Below are 14,563 nucleotides of genomic sequence, written 5' to 3'. Positions count from 1 at the left end.
CAAGTTTTGTACATTTCAAAGGAAGCTGCCTTGCACTGAGCAAGACTATTGTACACATTATCAGGAGCTCTCCTAGTTTCAGACAGGAGTTTTCCCCAGTCCTACCTGGAGATCACAGGTATTAAATCTGTATCATTTTACCTGCAAAACATGTGATCTACCGCAGTGCCCCTTTCAACTGTAGTCTACCTTATGTTTCTTAACTAGGATAGTGGCGAATGCATAGTTGGTCTTGCAACGGAAGTGGAAGATTGGGTTTAATTAGCTGTTGCAGGGACCCCCCCCCCAACTCTCTGGAGCAAATCTGGGAAGGGTGTGATGCATGAGCTATGCCCTGTAACTAGAGAGGATTCCCAGAATTTGATTAGCATAAGCTGAGTGTGGGTTAGTACGGCTCATGAGTAAACTAAAGCCCTTATAATAAAGTAAAACATGAATTTATTTATGGAATCAGAAATTTACAGGCACTTGATAAATTAGAATGATCATTATTAATACTGATTTATTAATAATCTTCTAGACATTATAAAACCATTTACACCTGAGATAATTAAAAACACAAGAACAGCAAATGCATTTAAAACAAGACTAAAATACAACGAAACAGACACTTGTAGTAAAAATTATCCAGCTGTGAAAGCCTATGGGAACAAACATGTCTTCAATTGTTTTGGAAAGTGCAGATAGTGGGTGGTGCCTGTCATATATTGTAAGGAATGCTATTCCACAGAACAGGGGCAGTGACACTGAAAGCCTTGCTTTCAGTTACTGTGGAACAGGCTTCTCAGATCTTCAGAACTTGCAGGAGGAAATCTCCCACAGACTACAGCGACATACAGGGTTTATAAGCAATAAGGAAGTTTCTCAAGTAACCTGGGTCCTGAGCTGTATTGAGCCTTATGTTAGTAATCAACACCTTGAAGTTGGCTGAGTAGTAGATCGGCTGCCAGTGCAAATCCTGCAAGCAGCTTCCAGACTAACCCCAAGGGTTGCACCAGCAGAGCGCATTGCAGTAATCAAACTATAAGGTTCCCAATGCATGCACAACCGTGGTCAAGCCAATCTTGATCCAAGAATGTCCATAGCTGTCTTACCAATTAAAGTTGGTAAAAGGCATTCCTAGCCATTGAGGACACCTGGACCCCCAATGACAGAGCTGGATCCAGGAACACCCCCAAACTATATAGGCGCCTGCTTCTTCAGTGAGAGCACAACCTCATCTAGGACAGGCAACGTATCAATTTCTCTGACCTGGGAGCCACTCACCCACCAAGGCTCCATCTTCCCAGGATTCATGACAGTCCAGGAGGAACAGCAACAACATCACACTCCTCCTGTCCCTCTCCTGAGAGAGGTCATCCAGTAGGGTGACCAAGGAATGCCCAGTTCTGAACCTGGGTCTGAAAACAGATTGTAATGGGTCAACCCTCTCAAGTTTCTTGTTCAAACAGGGTATTAACAACTGGGTAGTAGTTGTAAAATACCACTGGGTGGTCCCCCCCATGAATGGCCACACAATCACCTCCACAGTGGCTAGCACCACCCTATCATGAAGCTGCATACATCACACACTGAACCCACTCAACCATGTTTCCCTAGCTAGCTTCAATCAGGCTGCAAAAACTGAAACTGTTCCCACTAAACATGGCTTGATGGAGTATTGGCATCTCACATGCTATGGAGACAAATGACATTGTCCTCAGGCAGGTCACAAAGGGTCTCTGAGGTACCTGGACTCCATCCACCAATATGGGTGTCAATAGCCTATGAACCACATATTCACTAGTTCCGCTTGCTGACTTTTAGAGAACCCAATGGAATCAATGATGTAGGTCTTCTTCATTGTTTTCACCCCCATGCAGTAAGCACAATAGGGTGCTCTCACATGTTTGGTCATCTTTCCAGTGGGACTCCCACCACCTGCACTCTAGCCATCGCCTGGTCTTTTTCATCACATGGAGCTCCCCAGTATACCAGGGAGCTAAATATGCTCCACAGTGTTGGAGAGAATGCTCAAGATCTATCATATCTACAACCTTCTGCATCTTGTCAATCCAGGTCTTCTGCAGGATTGCCAGTTCTAGTCACCAGAAAATTTCACTGGAATCCTTTGTGGTCCACAAGTCTCCGGGGACAGACCATAATAATGGGTCCCACACCCCTACAGGGGAAGTTGATACTATTAGCCCAAACTGCACCAGGTTGGAAGGACAAGCAGTTCAAAAAGCAACCATGACAAAGTTCATACCTAGCCAGGTATTATAGCTGGCTGACTATTTTATTTCATTTGGTTACAAATAGTACAAAAATCCCAAAGCCAACTTGAAAACACTTTTAATTATCACTATACCACACTAGCACCTCTCCTCAACCAATATCCAAAGAGGTTTTCCTAATTTAAAGCTTCCCTTGTGGGTAAAAGTTTGTGTTTCTATTGGCTGAGTGTGTTATGCAATGCTACTGAGAACTGAGAAAACCAGGCCAATGAGGATAATAATTTAAACCTTCAACTTGATGCCACACATTATATGATCCCAGTTCTTTAGACCTGAAGCACCTGTGATACATTAACCCATTCACATCACCTGTTAACTGGATATTTCTGACACAGTGGAGTGGGAAAGGTGTGAGACTTCAAATCATGCATTCTCAGTGTTTCTCAAACTTGGGTCTCCAGCTGTTTTTGGACTTCAATTCCCATCATCCTTGATCCCTGGTCCTGATAGCTAGGTATGATAGGAGTTGTAGTCCAAAAACAGATGAAAACCCACATTTGGGAAACACTGCACGACTACTGGGAATGACACTAGAAGTTTGCACACTAGAGTCTGCAAAGATGAAACTGGGTTTTCATACAGTCAGTTCGTCCTAATTTTTTCATAAGGCCTGATGCACAAAAGACCACCAAGGCCATCAGGAAGAAAATAACACTCAGCAGGCATACACAGCAGCTATGCTATAAGGGCTTCACCTTCTCATATTGCTCCATACCCACACATTATATTAAAATATTGCCAAAGTGCAGATAAGCAATTCTGCATTGTAATCTATTGCAGGACAGGTGTAAGAGTTTTGGAGGATCCCCAAAATCTGGTAGTAAAATACACTCCAGAAGGAGCTCCAAGCTTAAAAACAAATAGATATTTTAAGTGTGGAAAAGAAGAGTTTTGACATACACCCTCTTTTCTGAAACAAATGCCTCAGAATGCAGTGAATGTGCTTAAAACCACTTCTACCACATTTTAGAAACCACACTATCCAAGTAAGCTGAAACTGTACTCAAGCAATGCTGGAATTCGGTCCAGCCTTGAATACATTTTTCCTGTACTGCCAATTGTTTCTTCTTCCAAAACCATATTTATATTCTGATACTTCTCTGAAGAATTTCCCCCTGCTCTTGGCCCTATGAGTTCCATCCCGTCCTTCCTACAGCAGTTAGTATATCACTCATATTTTGTGTGCTGCTGACACACTACTATAGGTCAAAGCTTTGGGAAGAAATAGGCCATGGGCTTTTGGAAGAAAAGTACAAATTCAAACTTCAAAATGCATTAGCCATTTAGCCAATCTTTACAATAAGCCCCAAAATTGATTACTGAAAGACTACTACGGCAAAATTGACCTAATTTTAAGTGATAGGTAAATAACATTTAACATATGTTTCTTTTCTAGGTAACATACAGAAGAATTATTTCTCCCATTATATTCCTATAATCTTAATCACCCATTAGATTCACTCATAAAATGCAGAACTATTACAGCTTCTGATAACAAAGTGTGCCCTCTATTTTCCACTGGAATACAATTTGCAGAACCTCAGGAAAAGCATGGCCATGATGAGACTGAGATGTGCAGATGTCTTTAGAGTTCCAATGCTCAGGTAAATTACTATACTGAGCATCTCATTATTTATTTATTTATTTATTTATTTATTTATTTTTATTTAGCTATACTGCTTAATCACAGTTGTCACAAAGGTTGAAAATTCCCTACCCTGATCCATGGAAAATGCAGGTAGAAGAGAAATCGGGCGGGATGAGGAAGATCCTCCTCTAAATTTATGGAGCATGAAAAGAAGCCTAGCAGGTGGAGATCATCTATTTTACTTTTCACTGGAGTCCCTGGAGCACGTATGAGTGTAGGTGTACCCATTTAAAGCATATTCTGCCTACCTGGCACTCAACTCCTAATTCCTGAAAGAAGGCAAAGCTGGGATGCGTTGTTAGGCTACAGCTACCATCATCCTTGGCCATTAACTTTGCTGGGTGGGGCTTACAGAAGTGGAATTCATCTTGTGAAAGGTCAGAGAGTCTACATCCCTGACATGAAGAATTACAGGATACTATTACTTAAGTAATACTGTTATTTAAGAGAATAATTCCCCATAATCTTTAAGTGAACATTACTTTCTTAATAATAATTAAATATTCATACTACAGAAGGCTGGAAAATACAAAGTTAAGGTCACATTACATTTGGTTCTTCAGTAGGGATGGCACTGAAATGCTCAATACAGTGGTACCTCGGGTTAAGTACTTAATTCGTTCCGGAGGTCCATTGTTAACCTGAAACTGTTCTTAACCTGAAGCACCACTTTAGCTAATGGGGCCTCCTGCTGCCACCGCGCCGCTGGAGCTCGATTTCTGTTCTTATCCTGAAGCAAAGTTCTTAACCTGAAGCACTATTTCTGGGTTAGCGGAGTGTGTAACCTGAAGCGTATGTAACCGGAAGCATATGAAACCCGAGGTACCACTGTACCTGGTTTCATAAACTGACTTGTCCAGATAGTAATGCTTGACTGTGTTACAAATTGTATATCATATCCCTGAAAAGTTAACTTAGAATGTTAAACTATATTGTTAGCCATTGACATCTGATGAATCTCACAGGTTGCTGTGAAACACATGGTCATATGCACATATGCACATCTTCTCTACCAATTCAACCAATTATCCTGATTGTTTAATGGAAATATTTTATGCTTGTTTGTTGTGCCCCATCCAGATTCAAAACGCTTTTTGCTCTCAAATGTGTTCACTTACAGGAGGATCTCTCTGCCATGGATGGTGCTGTGGGGTTGAGTCACGCCAGGTTTAACCAAACTATAGTTCTCAGTGGTTGATACAATATTGCACATGTATGCAGTGTCCTAGTGTTCATGCCCATTAGCATGAAAAAGGAGTTCTCCAGCCACTGTATGCTCTGAAGTTAAGCATTTAGGAACACTGAAGACAACAAGGTGCTTCAGTTTCCAAAGAATGACATGCAAGTTCTGCTACATACAATGAAACTTCAAGGAAAACACATTGGACCACCCCAAATCATTTGCCCATGTATGTGAACAGAAAATAGTAGATTTAGCTGAAAGGCATGACATGGAGCATATCAGCATTGATTGTTGCAGTGTACCTATTTGAGCAAGCAGACTTGTTTTAAATGGAAAATAGCTTGCCAATTCTTTTTAGTGATCTAGCTGCAGTAAAAACCTTCAAAGCAGTTCAAGCTGTGCACATGCTTTCTCTCCATTCATGAATATGGCCCATGTGCATACATCTATAATTAGGTTTTCAGAAATAACATCTGAACTTGGTTCTTAGCAGATAATAGGACCAAATTAGATGACTAATGGCTATACACATCATTAGCACACCCCCTTAAGGGAAAAAAAAACCTTAAACAGTAGTGTGTATATTATTTTCATCACAGCAGCTGTGCATGGGGAGATAAGGGTTAACCTTTTCTTCCTGCTGTGAAACCAATGAAAATTTCCCCTTGACAATGGGAACTTTCCTTCCTAAGAGCAGCTTAGATAGCATTTTTGGCCAAATTGCACTCCACCACACACTGTGGTCCCAATGAAAACTGGGCCCACGTGTACCTATTAACTTAAACACACAAGCACACACATAATTGCTAATGACACATCTAGTACCATGTCTCATTTGGCCCTCGGTTATCCAAAAGCACTACCAATTAAAATAGATTCTCATGGTTGATGTTGACAAAGAAGCCTGATTATACTTCCTTTTGAAAGAAGAGTAGAGGCTAGTAAGTGGAGCTGGGGCAGTGGGGAAGAGAGAACTGGAAATATGGGGATATAGGAGGATAAATACACACTTCCTTCTTCCTGCTGTGTACCATTGCATCTGAGGAAAGTGAGCAGAAAAGAAGACCAAGGCCTATGGTGCACCAGCCATGAGAAAGGGCTGCAAGTGTGCCAAATTCTAGATATCTCTTCCTATCCACCTTCCATGAGAAAAACAACCACCCAGGGCCCCTCCAGATGTCCTTTTTATCACACATCATGATAAGCCATGCTCATGATGCTATTGGGGCAGTTACACCCAAGCCTGATTTCAGTACTAACTTCCTACTGGAATCTTTTAACTTTATGTACCACAAATGTTTTTCGTTATTTCTGTCCCACTTTTTGTGCTATAGCCACTCCGAACAGCAATAATATGGTAGCATTGTGAAAGCACCTCAAAAGAAACTAAAGTGGAATAAATTCACCACTATTATTGTGCCAAGAACACATTGAAGAATGCTGTACACCCACAATAAAACAGGAACACCCATGAGATAGCCATTTCAAATGATATTGAGACCAATACCTTCAGTTGACTGATACAGTATATAAGTTGCTGCTTTTTACAAAGTCAGGCCATTGACTTTGTATGGTCTACAATGACTGGCATAACCTCTCTGGGGGCTTTGACAAAAGACTTTTCCAGCCCTATCTGGAGATGCCAGTCCTACCACAGTTCTGTATACAAAGTCTGTGCTGTATCACACAATTATATTTCCATCCCCCCAACCCTCTAAAAAATAAACCTTCCCCACCAGCTCAGCAGATAGGTCCCCTTGTAAGAATAGTTTCATTATTTCTATTCTATCAATTTTTCTATTTTGTATATCTACAAAGTGTAAATAAACATGATGCAAATGTTCATGGAAAAAGGAGGAAGAAAACATCTGAAAAGGCAAGCTATTTGGCAGAAATAATATTTCCTCCCATCATTTCAGAGAGCATTGTACAAAATTAGTTATAATATGTACTTGTGAAATGTGTATTGCAGTATTGTTGTATTGCCCTTAATAGCCTACACTATTTTTTTGCTGTTCAATGATAAATTAAATTATATGCAATTTCTTTTCACCAGACAATCACCATGACTGATAAGTGGGGTTGAAGGGAAGGAGAGAATGAATTTGTGGGATCAGAGGACAGGAGGGAGAAAGAATCCATGAGAGAGAGGAGAGTTTCGGGGGGGGGGGGAGACCAGCTTATTTCTGAAATCAGTTTAGATCAGACATAAGCTATTTCCTGATTTTTCACCTATTTTTGAGCCAACCTGACATGATCTGGTGGTGGTGGAAGAAGTCATTCAGATACAGCCTTTACCCAAGTAAATGCTGTAAGTCGCTTGCAGACATCCAGGTAACAAGCAACGAACAACAAAAATAATAACGTGTTCTTGCTCAGTATCCTTGTATTTTACTGCAAATGGAAGTGTCATGACTAGCAGTTTTAGATGTTCCGAGTAAAATGGGAGAAATGGGAGTGCCTGATCATCTCATCTGTCTCCTGAGAAATCTCTATGTGGGACAAGAAGCTACAGATAGAACTGGATAAAGAACAACTGTTTGGTTCAAAATTGGGAAAGGAGTATGACAAGGCTGTATATTGTTTCCCTGGTTATTTAACTTATATGCAGAATTCATCATCTGAAAGACTGGAATGGATGGATCCCAAGCCGGAATTAAAACTGCAGGAAGAAATATCAACAACCTCAGACATGCAGATGACACAACTTTGATGGCAAATGTGAGGAGGAATTAAAGAACCTTTTAATGAAGGTGAAAGAGGAGAGCGCAAAATATGGCCTGAAAGCTCAACATCAAAAAAACTAAGATTATGGCCACTGGTCCCATCACTTCCTGGCAAATAGAAGGGGAAGAAATGGAGGCAGTGAGAGATTTTACTTTCTTCGGCTCCATGATCACCACAGATGGTAACAGCAGTCTTGGGAGAAAAGCAATGACAAACCTAGACAGCATCTTAAAAAGCAGAGACATCACCTTGCCGACAAAGGTCCGTAAAGTCAAAGCTATGGTTTTCCCAGTAGTGATGTATGGAAGTGAGAGCTGGACTATAAAGAAGGCTGATTGCTGATGCTTTTGAATTATGGTACTGGAGGAGACTCTTGAGAGTCCCATGGACTGCAAGAAAATCAAATTATTATTATTTGTTTGATGCTATATTGTTTTTAATATTTGGTTGGAAGCCGCCCAGAGTGGCTGGGGAACCCAGTCAAATGGGTGGGGTATAAATTATTATTATTATTATTATTATTATTATTATTATTATTATTATTATTATCCTTTCTGAAGGAAATCAGCCCTGAGTGCTCACTGGAAGGACAGATCCTGAAGCTTAGGCTCCAATACTTTGGCTACCTCATGAGAAGACAAGACTCCCTGGAAAAGACCCTGATGTTGGGAAAGATTGAGGGCACAAGGAGAAGAGGACGACAAAGGTTGGACAGTGTTCTGGAAGCGACCAACTTGAGTTTGACCAAACCGCGGGAGGCAGTGGAAGGCAGGTGTGCCTGGCATGCTCTGGGCCATGGGGTCACAAAGAGTCGGACATGACTAAACGACTAAACAACAACAACGGTAGTAAGATAAAACACACAGTAACCCATAGGCTGCAAGCAGCTCTTGGCTGTTCTCGGTACAGCCTACCAAGTTCCTGGGGAGCCCCATTAACTCCCTCCAGCTCATCGAGCAGCAACTGGATGGCAAAGAAAAACAATCACTCTCCATACTGCTAATAAGCATTAGGATGGTGATTTAAGCTGCTTGATTGTAATAAAACCTCAAAGCAGTTTACAAAACAAAACATTTAAAATATCAAGAAAAAGACAGTTAAAAACAGGTATTAAAAAATTCAAACACTGATTATAATCAACAATCAGCTAAAAACAGATTAAAACATAAGTACCTTCTGCGTGTCTAGATTAGCTTGTCTAAACAAAAAGGTTTTAAGCAGGCACCTGCCATATGTCTACAGGTGGGGAGTTCCTCTATACAGGCAGGGAACTACACTAAAAGATTGATTTCTTACAATTGAAGAACAAGCATTCTATGGCACCTGTAACAGTGCTAGTCCCACAGACTGGAGTGGGTGAGTGGGAATATATAAAGGAGATCCCAGTGATCAAAAGATTACTGTCCCCATGCTACTAATGCAAAATTGCAGGGTAGTGTACCTCCCTCCAGAAATCCCAGAACTATTCATGCCACTGTTTTCATTTTGCTTTTGCCATTTCAGACAGTGATCTTGGCTGCATCAGGATCATTAGAAGGCCTTAAAGCCTCCACTCCCCAGTGATCCAACTAAATATGCCAACTAAATATGTTTTGTTTTATCAGCCATTTACTATAAGCTCTTGTTCAGAAAATACATGATTAACTTACTGAACAACTTGATTTAAGTAAATTATTAAATAATTTATTTTGTTTATTTAAATATGTCATTCTATACCTGCTTACCTGGGAGTAATCCCTATTGGATTCAATAGGACTTACTTCTGAGTGGCATGTATAGGATTTCATAGTAAGCCCTCTTGTTTTAAATCAGTGCAACTTGAAGGCTAGTGAGTACTGATGAGATGTTCCTAATTCTAGCTCTCAGTTGGAAATAATTTAAGATAAAGCAAGACCCCTGCCTTCACTATACATAACAGCTCCACATGGATTGCTGGTGAAAATGCTTAGGTGTCTGATGGAGGCTGCATGCATCATCCATTAGTATGACATGACAAGGTTACTCAAAATAAATGAGTTAAGGTTTCTAAATGCATATCAACCCAAACACTTATTATGTAGTACTATGCCTAACCACAACAGGACCACTCAGCATGAAAGGCTTGTGGATTACAAACATAGCCTATGATGATCCCATTCTTCCTACAGCTTTATACAGGCACAAGTGGGTTTTTTGCTGCTTCAGAATACATTGCTGCATTACTCCCTTATTATTCTCATTACAGTAATGCTGAACTAACAGTGGCAGACGCAGCAGTAAATTGGCTGCATGTACAACCACACAAATCTGAGGAGACCCACAGACCACTGAAGTACTACAATATCTGACAGCACAAATGCATTGTAGTCGTATGCACAATGAACAGTTTATGCAGATAGATCTTTGTGTTTATGGAGATTACTACTAAAAGAAATACAATTGCAGACCTAAATCTCATATTTATTGTCTTTATTCAATTTTCCAAATAGATTTACTATTGATGATATTTACTGAAAATAAACTTCAGGAACAGCTATGTTAGTTGGCTGTATCAAAAATAGCAAGAAATTTTGTGGTACTATTAAGCCTAATGAATTCAGGTACATTGAAAAGGATTCTGACCTGCAAACATTTAGCCACAATAAAATTGTTGGGCTGGTATCCAACATTAGTCATACTCAGTGGGCCAGTTATTGATTTACTGAGTCTACACTGGACACCACCCGTAGTCTTTTGCTGTTGTTTACTAAAAATAAATACATTAATTGTTAAATTTGTTTGACTTATTGAAGTTTAAGCAAAAATATATTGAAAAACTGGAAGACGTTTTTGTCACCCATCACAATTAAGCATCTTCCTTTTGCATGCCCTGTTGCATTCTCCCTGTTGCATGCAGTGACAGTACGTTAGAGCAGGCTCAGCCTCCGAACAACACAAAGTATCCCTAAATTTAATCTGAAATTTCTTCCTGTCCACGAATACCCCATAATTTCCCATTCCTTCTTATACTGCAAGGTTTGATAATGGATGACTTCGCGCTAGCATGTATTAAAATAATAATAATACTGAGCCAGAATGTGTGTATATGTGATATTCAGTGAACATATTATTTTTCTTGGACATTCATAGCACTCTTAATTTATTTATTAGAATTTTCAATTACCTCATTCAAATGCCCCATGTTAGATAACACTTTAAAAGTCCACATAAAACCATTGCAATAAGCATATATTAAAGTATGTGGGTGGAATTCAACAGAGCAATGAAGAAATTGTTCTGTCATTTCTGCTTGCTTGATGGAATGACCTACCCTCTGTCCCTTGTACCTTGGTCGAGGTGGGGAAGTCTTCTGACCTCTCAGAGTGGATTTTTTTTGGGGGGGTGAGAGTCATAGGGGGGGAAGGACAGAAAGCCCCTTTACACTAGCAGGGGTCCTCAAGCTGGCTTCTACTAGTGGAACAGGGTAGCTGAATCTAGCCTTATATTTTATTATTATTCTATTTTCAATATTTAGAGCCCATTCAGATGTGAGAATGGACCAAGTTATAGGGACAGATAGGACCTTTAGTAGGCGCTGCCTTTCTTCCTCTCTAGGACCTGGCAAGGACCCTTATTGATCAACACTGAATTTGTGAGGTGACAGCACCTTCCTCACCATCCCATTGTGATTTGAAAATGAGGGTTCTGATATTTGAACATACAGCATCTCCTGTTAAATTGCTGCACATGTTACTAGGAGTGGAGCAAGAGATACAAAATCTCATTCTAGCCTTTCCATAATGACAGTGCTGTGATTGCATGCAAAGGTGTCTGTATGCTCATCTGCGTAAAATATTATTTATGTAGAGTGTGGGCTCCAAAAGAAGAGTAAGTTTTGAAGCTGAAAATGCTTGAGTAACTTTACCATAAAGGTTTGTATGCTCGTTGTTTATATCTGCACATACTCTGAGAATGCAGAAATTAATTCCACAAATTAATAATTTAAGGGTTCTTAAACTATTTGTCTAACCAATTTTCAAGGGGTGTGGTATCAAGAACTTTGGTATCAATGAACAGTGGCAACACATATAACTTTTCCTTGATCCATTCTGAGAAAAAAATGTATCTCTTCCTAACATGCCTTAGGTTTTAAAGGAGGTAACAATTCTGATCCCCCCATTTATATCTCTGTATCTTTTCCAGATATTATATAGCAACAGGTATTCTTTTTTATGAATTCTTGTATAAAAAGACATGACAGTGTAAAAATACAATAAAATAGATGCACCTTCACAAGTAATGCTTTCAAAGAACAAGATATTACTATATGATTTAACTGTGGACAGTTTGTGCAAACACTGCACTGGATTGCTCTTTCAATTAGAAAAAGGGGAAAAGAAAGATGTATCACACACATGTTTAATAAGCCATTTTATTGTTTTTAAAACAATATTACAAAAAGCCTAATTCCTGCAATAAAAACAAATGCTATCCTTCCTCTTTCCTTAAGATACACAGTAGAATCTAACACCTTGCACCTTCAGTCCAATAAATGAAACATAAAACTTGAGATATGTCTTGCCTATAAAATGACTCATTCAGAAAATGCAAACCATATTCCTTTCAGATCTAAAGAACAACTTTCCCACATGTATTGCCAGAGTTTGTTGCAGAAATAGCTTTTAGGTCAGCTGTCCCAATGTGGGATGTGAAAAGATATAAAGATCAAATACTTGTTGTCTCCTCTTCCAAGCACATATTGCCTCAGAGGCCACCCCAAAAAGTCCCTGACTTCCATAAAAAGTGTTTTGGGTATCATAAACTGATTCAATAGGCAGGTAAACTCAGAAGCTGCAACTTAGAATGCATAGAAACTGCCCCCATAGCTCTTGGATTTCACCCACTGCATTTATTGCCAGGGTGTTAGAATTCTACCACCTAAAATACATTAATTCTTATAAAGCACCCACAGCCACTCCCCAAAAGATCTGCTGGCATCAGAATAATATATTGTGTGTGTTAGGTTCTAAAGTTCAGTGGGTTATCAAGTCCAAGCTGCCTGCCCTACAGCAGGATCCCTTTCACAAAATGGATTCATCTTGCGAGCTGTACCTATTGCTCAAGGGGATATTGGGCTAAGGAGTACAGTGTAACTTTCCTGTGAAAGGTATCTATGCCCAATACAACATTGAGCAATATTTCTCACAATAACACTACATAAGCAGGCATACAATAAAAGAAGTAATTGCAACGAAGCAGTACACACGTAAATATAAATCACATACTTAACACATTCCATAACAGCACATACAACAGCCACATACAGTTATCCATTTTCTATTAAAACAAGCCAAACAGAACTTTTAATATCAGCTAGTCTACCACAGTATTAAAACCAACTGACAACTTTAGCACAGTATATATATATGCTAATAAAGAGATATATATTCTGTAGCAGGTATAGCAGACCAGGTGCACTGCAGACATTATGGACTACAACACCCATCATTCAGTGAGGTTGTTCTTCCTAATTGTGTTTCATAGAATTATAGAATCGCAGAGTTGGAAGGGACCACGAAGGCCGTCTAGCGCAACCCCCTGCAATGACGGAATCTCACCTAAAGCATCCATAACAGATGGCCATCCAACCTCTGCTTAAACATCATATTTGCTTAAGTCACATTTCAAATTTCAAAACAAAAAAAATTCCTTCCAGTAGCACCTTAAAGACCAACTAAGTTAGTTCTTGGTATGAGCTTTCGTGTGCATGCACACTTCTTCAGATACACTTCTGTGTATCTGAAGAAGTGTGCATGCACACGAAAGCTCATACCAAGAACTAACTTAGTTGGTCTTTAAGGTGCTACTGGAAGGAATTTTTTTTGTTTTGACTATGGCAGACCAACACGGCTACCTATCTGTAATTCAAATTTCAAGTCACACTTGCACATTGCTGTACACACCAGAGAGGAGGCAGGGATATTTTCAACCAATGTGCATTACCTGTTTTGTTTCCATGCATCTCCACCATCCTAACTCTCGTCTATGCATATGCAACTCCTGTCTCAAATGTACACACCTCAGCTTAACTGCGAAGTGAATGTAGCATACATTTTTTTGATCAGATAGAAGCTGATAAGGGCTGATGGGCATTGTAGTCCAACATGTATTGAGTGTACTATGTTTGCTAGCCATCGTCTAGAAAGCAATTGAGGAAATGGTTCTCTTTTCTTATTCTGAGAATCATGGCTACTTACATCCTAAAAAGGCACTTCATGCCGTTAGCAGTTTGATTTAAACTCAAATTTGCTTATTCCCTTCAGTATTCACATCTTGCACTAGGTAGTTCTATATTGATAGACTGTTGCCAGAATGCCCACTATCTGGTTGAACAATCAAGGCTTTTTGTGCCAATCATGACATCCCATCTTGTATTGGTAAATTCTGTTCACATTCATTATCCACAAAAGTTATTTCTTGGGAAGCACTTATGCAGTTCCACCAACTACCAATTATTATCCCCCCCCCCCTCGCTTGAGCGAGATGAAAACTAAAATTTCGTATATTCCTAACATGAATTTATGGCCCATTAGATGTGGCATACAACTATTTCTATAACTGATTTATTGTAAGAATGGCTAAGTCTCTGTTAAACAAGTAAATGAATAAACTTCAGTTGCAACTATACTTAATGCTGAATTAAATACTTTCACATCCTGATGCCCTTCTGCAGAAATATGGTGAGGATCATGTTAAGAAAGTAACATTTTC

The 14,563-nt window shown here is 39.6% G+C and overlaps 1 protein-coding gene across 10 annotated transcripts in view; it reads right to left on the bottom strand.

Moving 5' to 3' along the window:
- The window catches only part of EYA1 (EYA transcriptional coactivator and phosphatase 1), an 82,960-nt gene that overhangs the window by 57,361 nt on the left and 11,036 nt on the right, over window positions 1-14,563 (bottom strand). The window lies entirely within an intron of this gene.

The sequence above is a fragment of the Podarcis melisellensis genome (assembly GCF_964234715.1).
Source record: "Podarcis melisellensis genome assembly, chromosome: 7".
Lineage (NCBI taxonomy): Eukaryota > Metazoa > Chordata > Lepidosauria > Squamata > Lacertidae > Podarcis > Podarcis melisellensis.
Note: the sequence above shows the minus strand (reverse complement) of the source record. Positions and strands in the feature narration are given on the sequence as shown.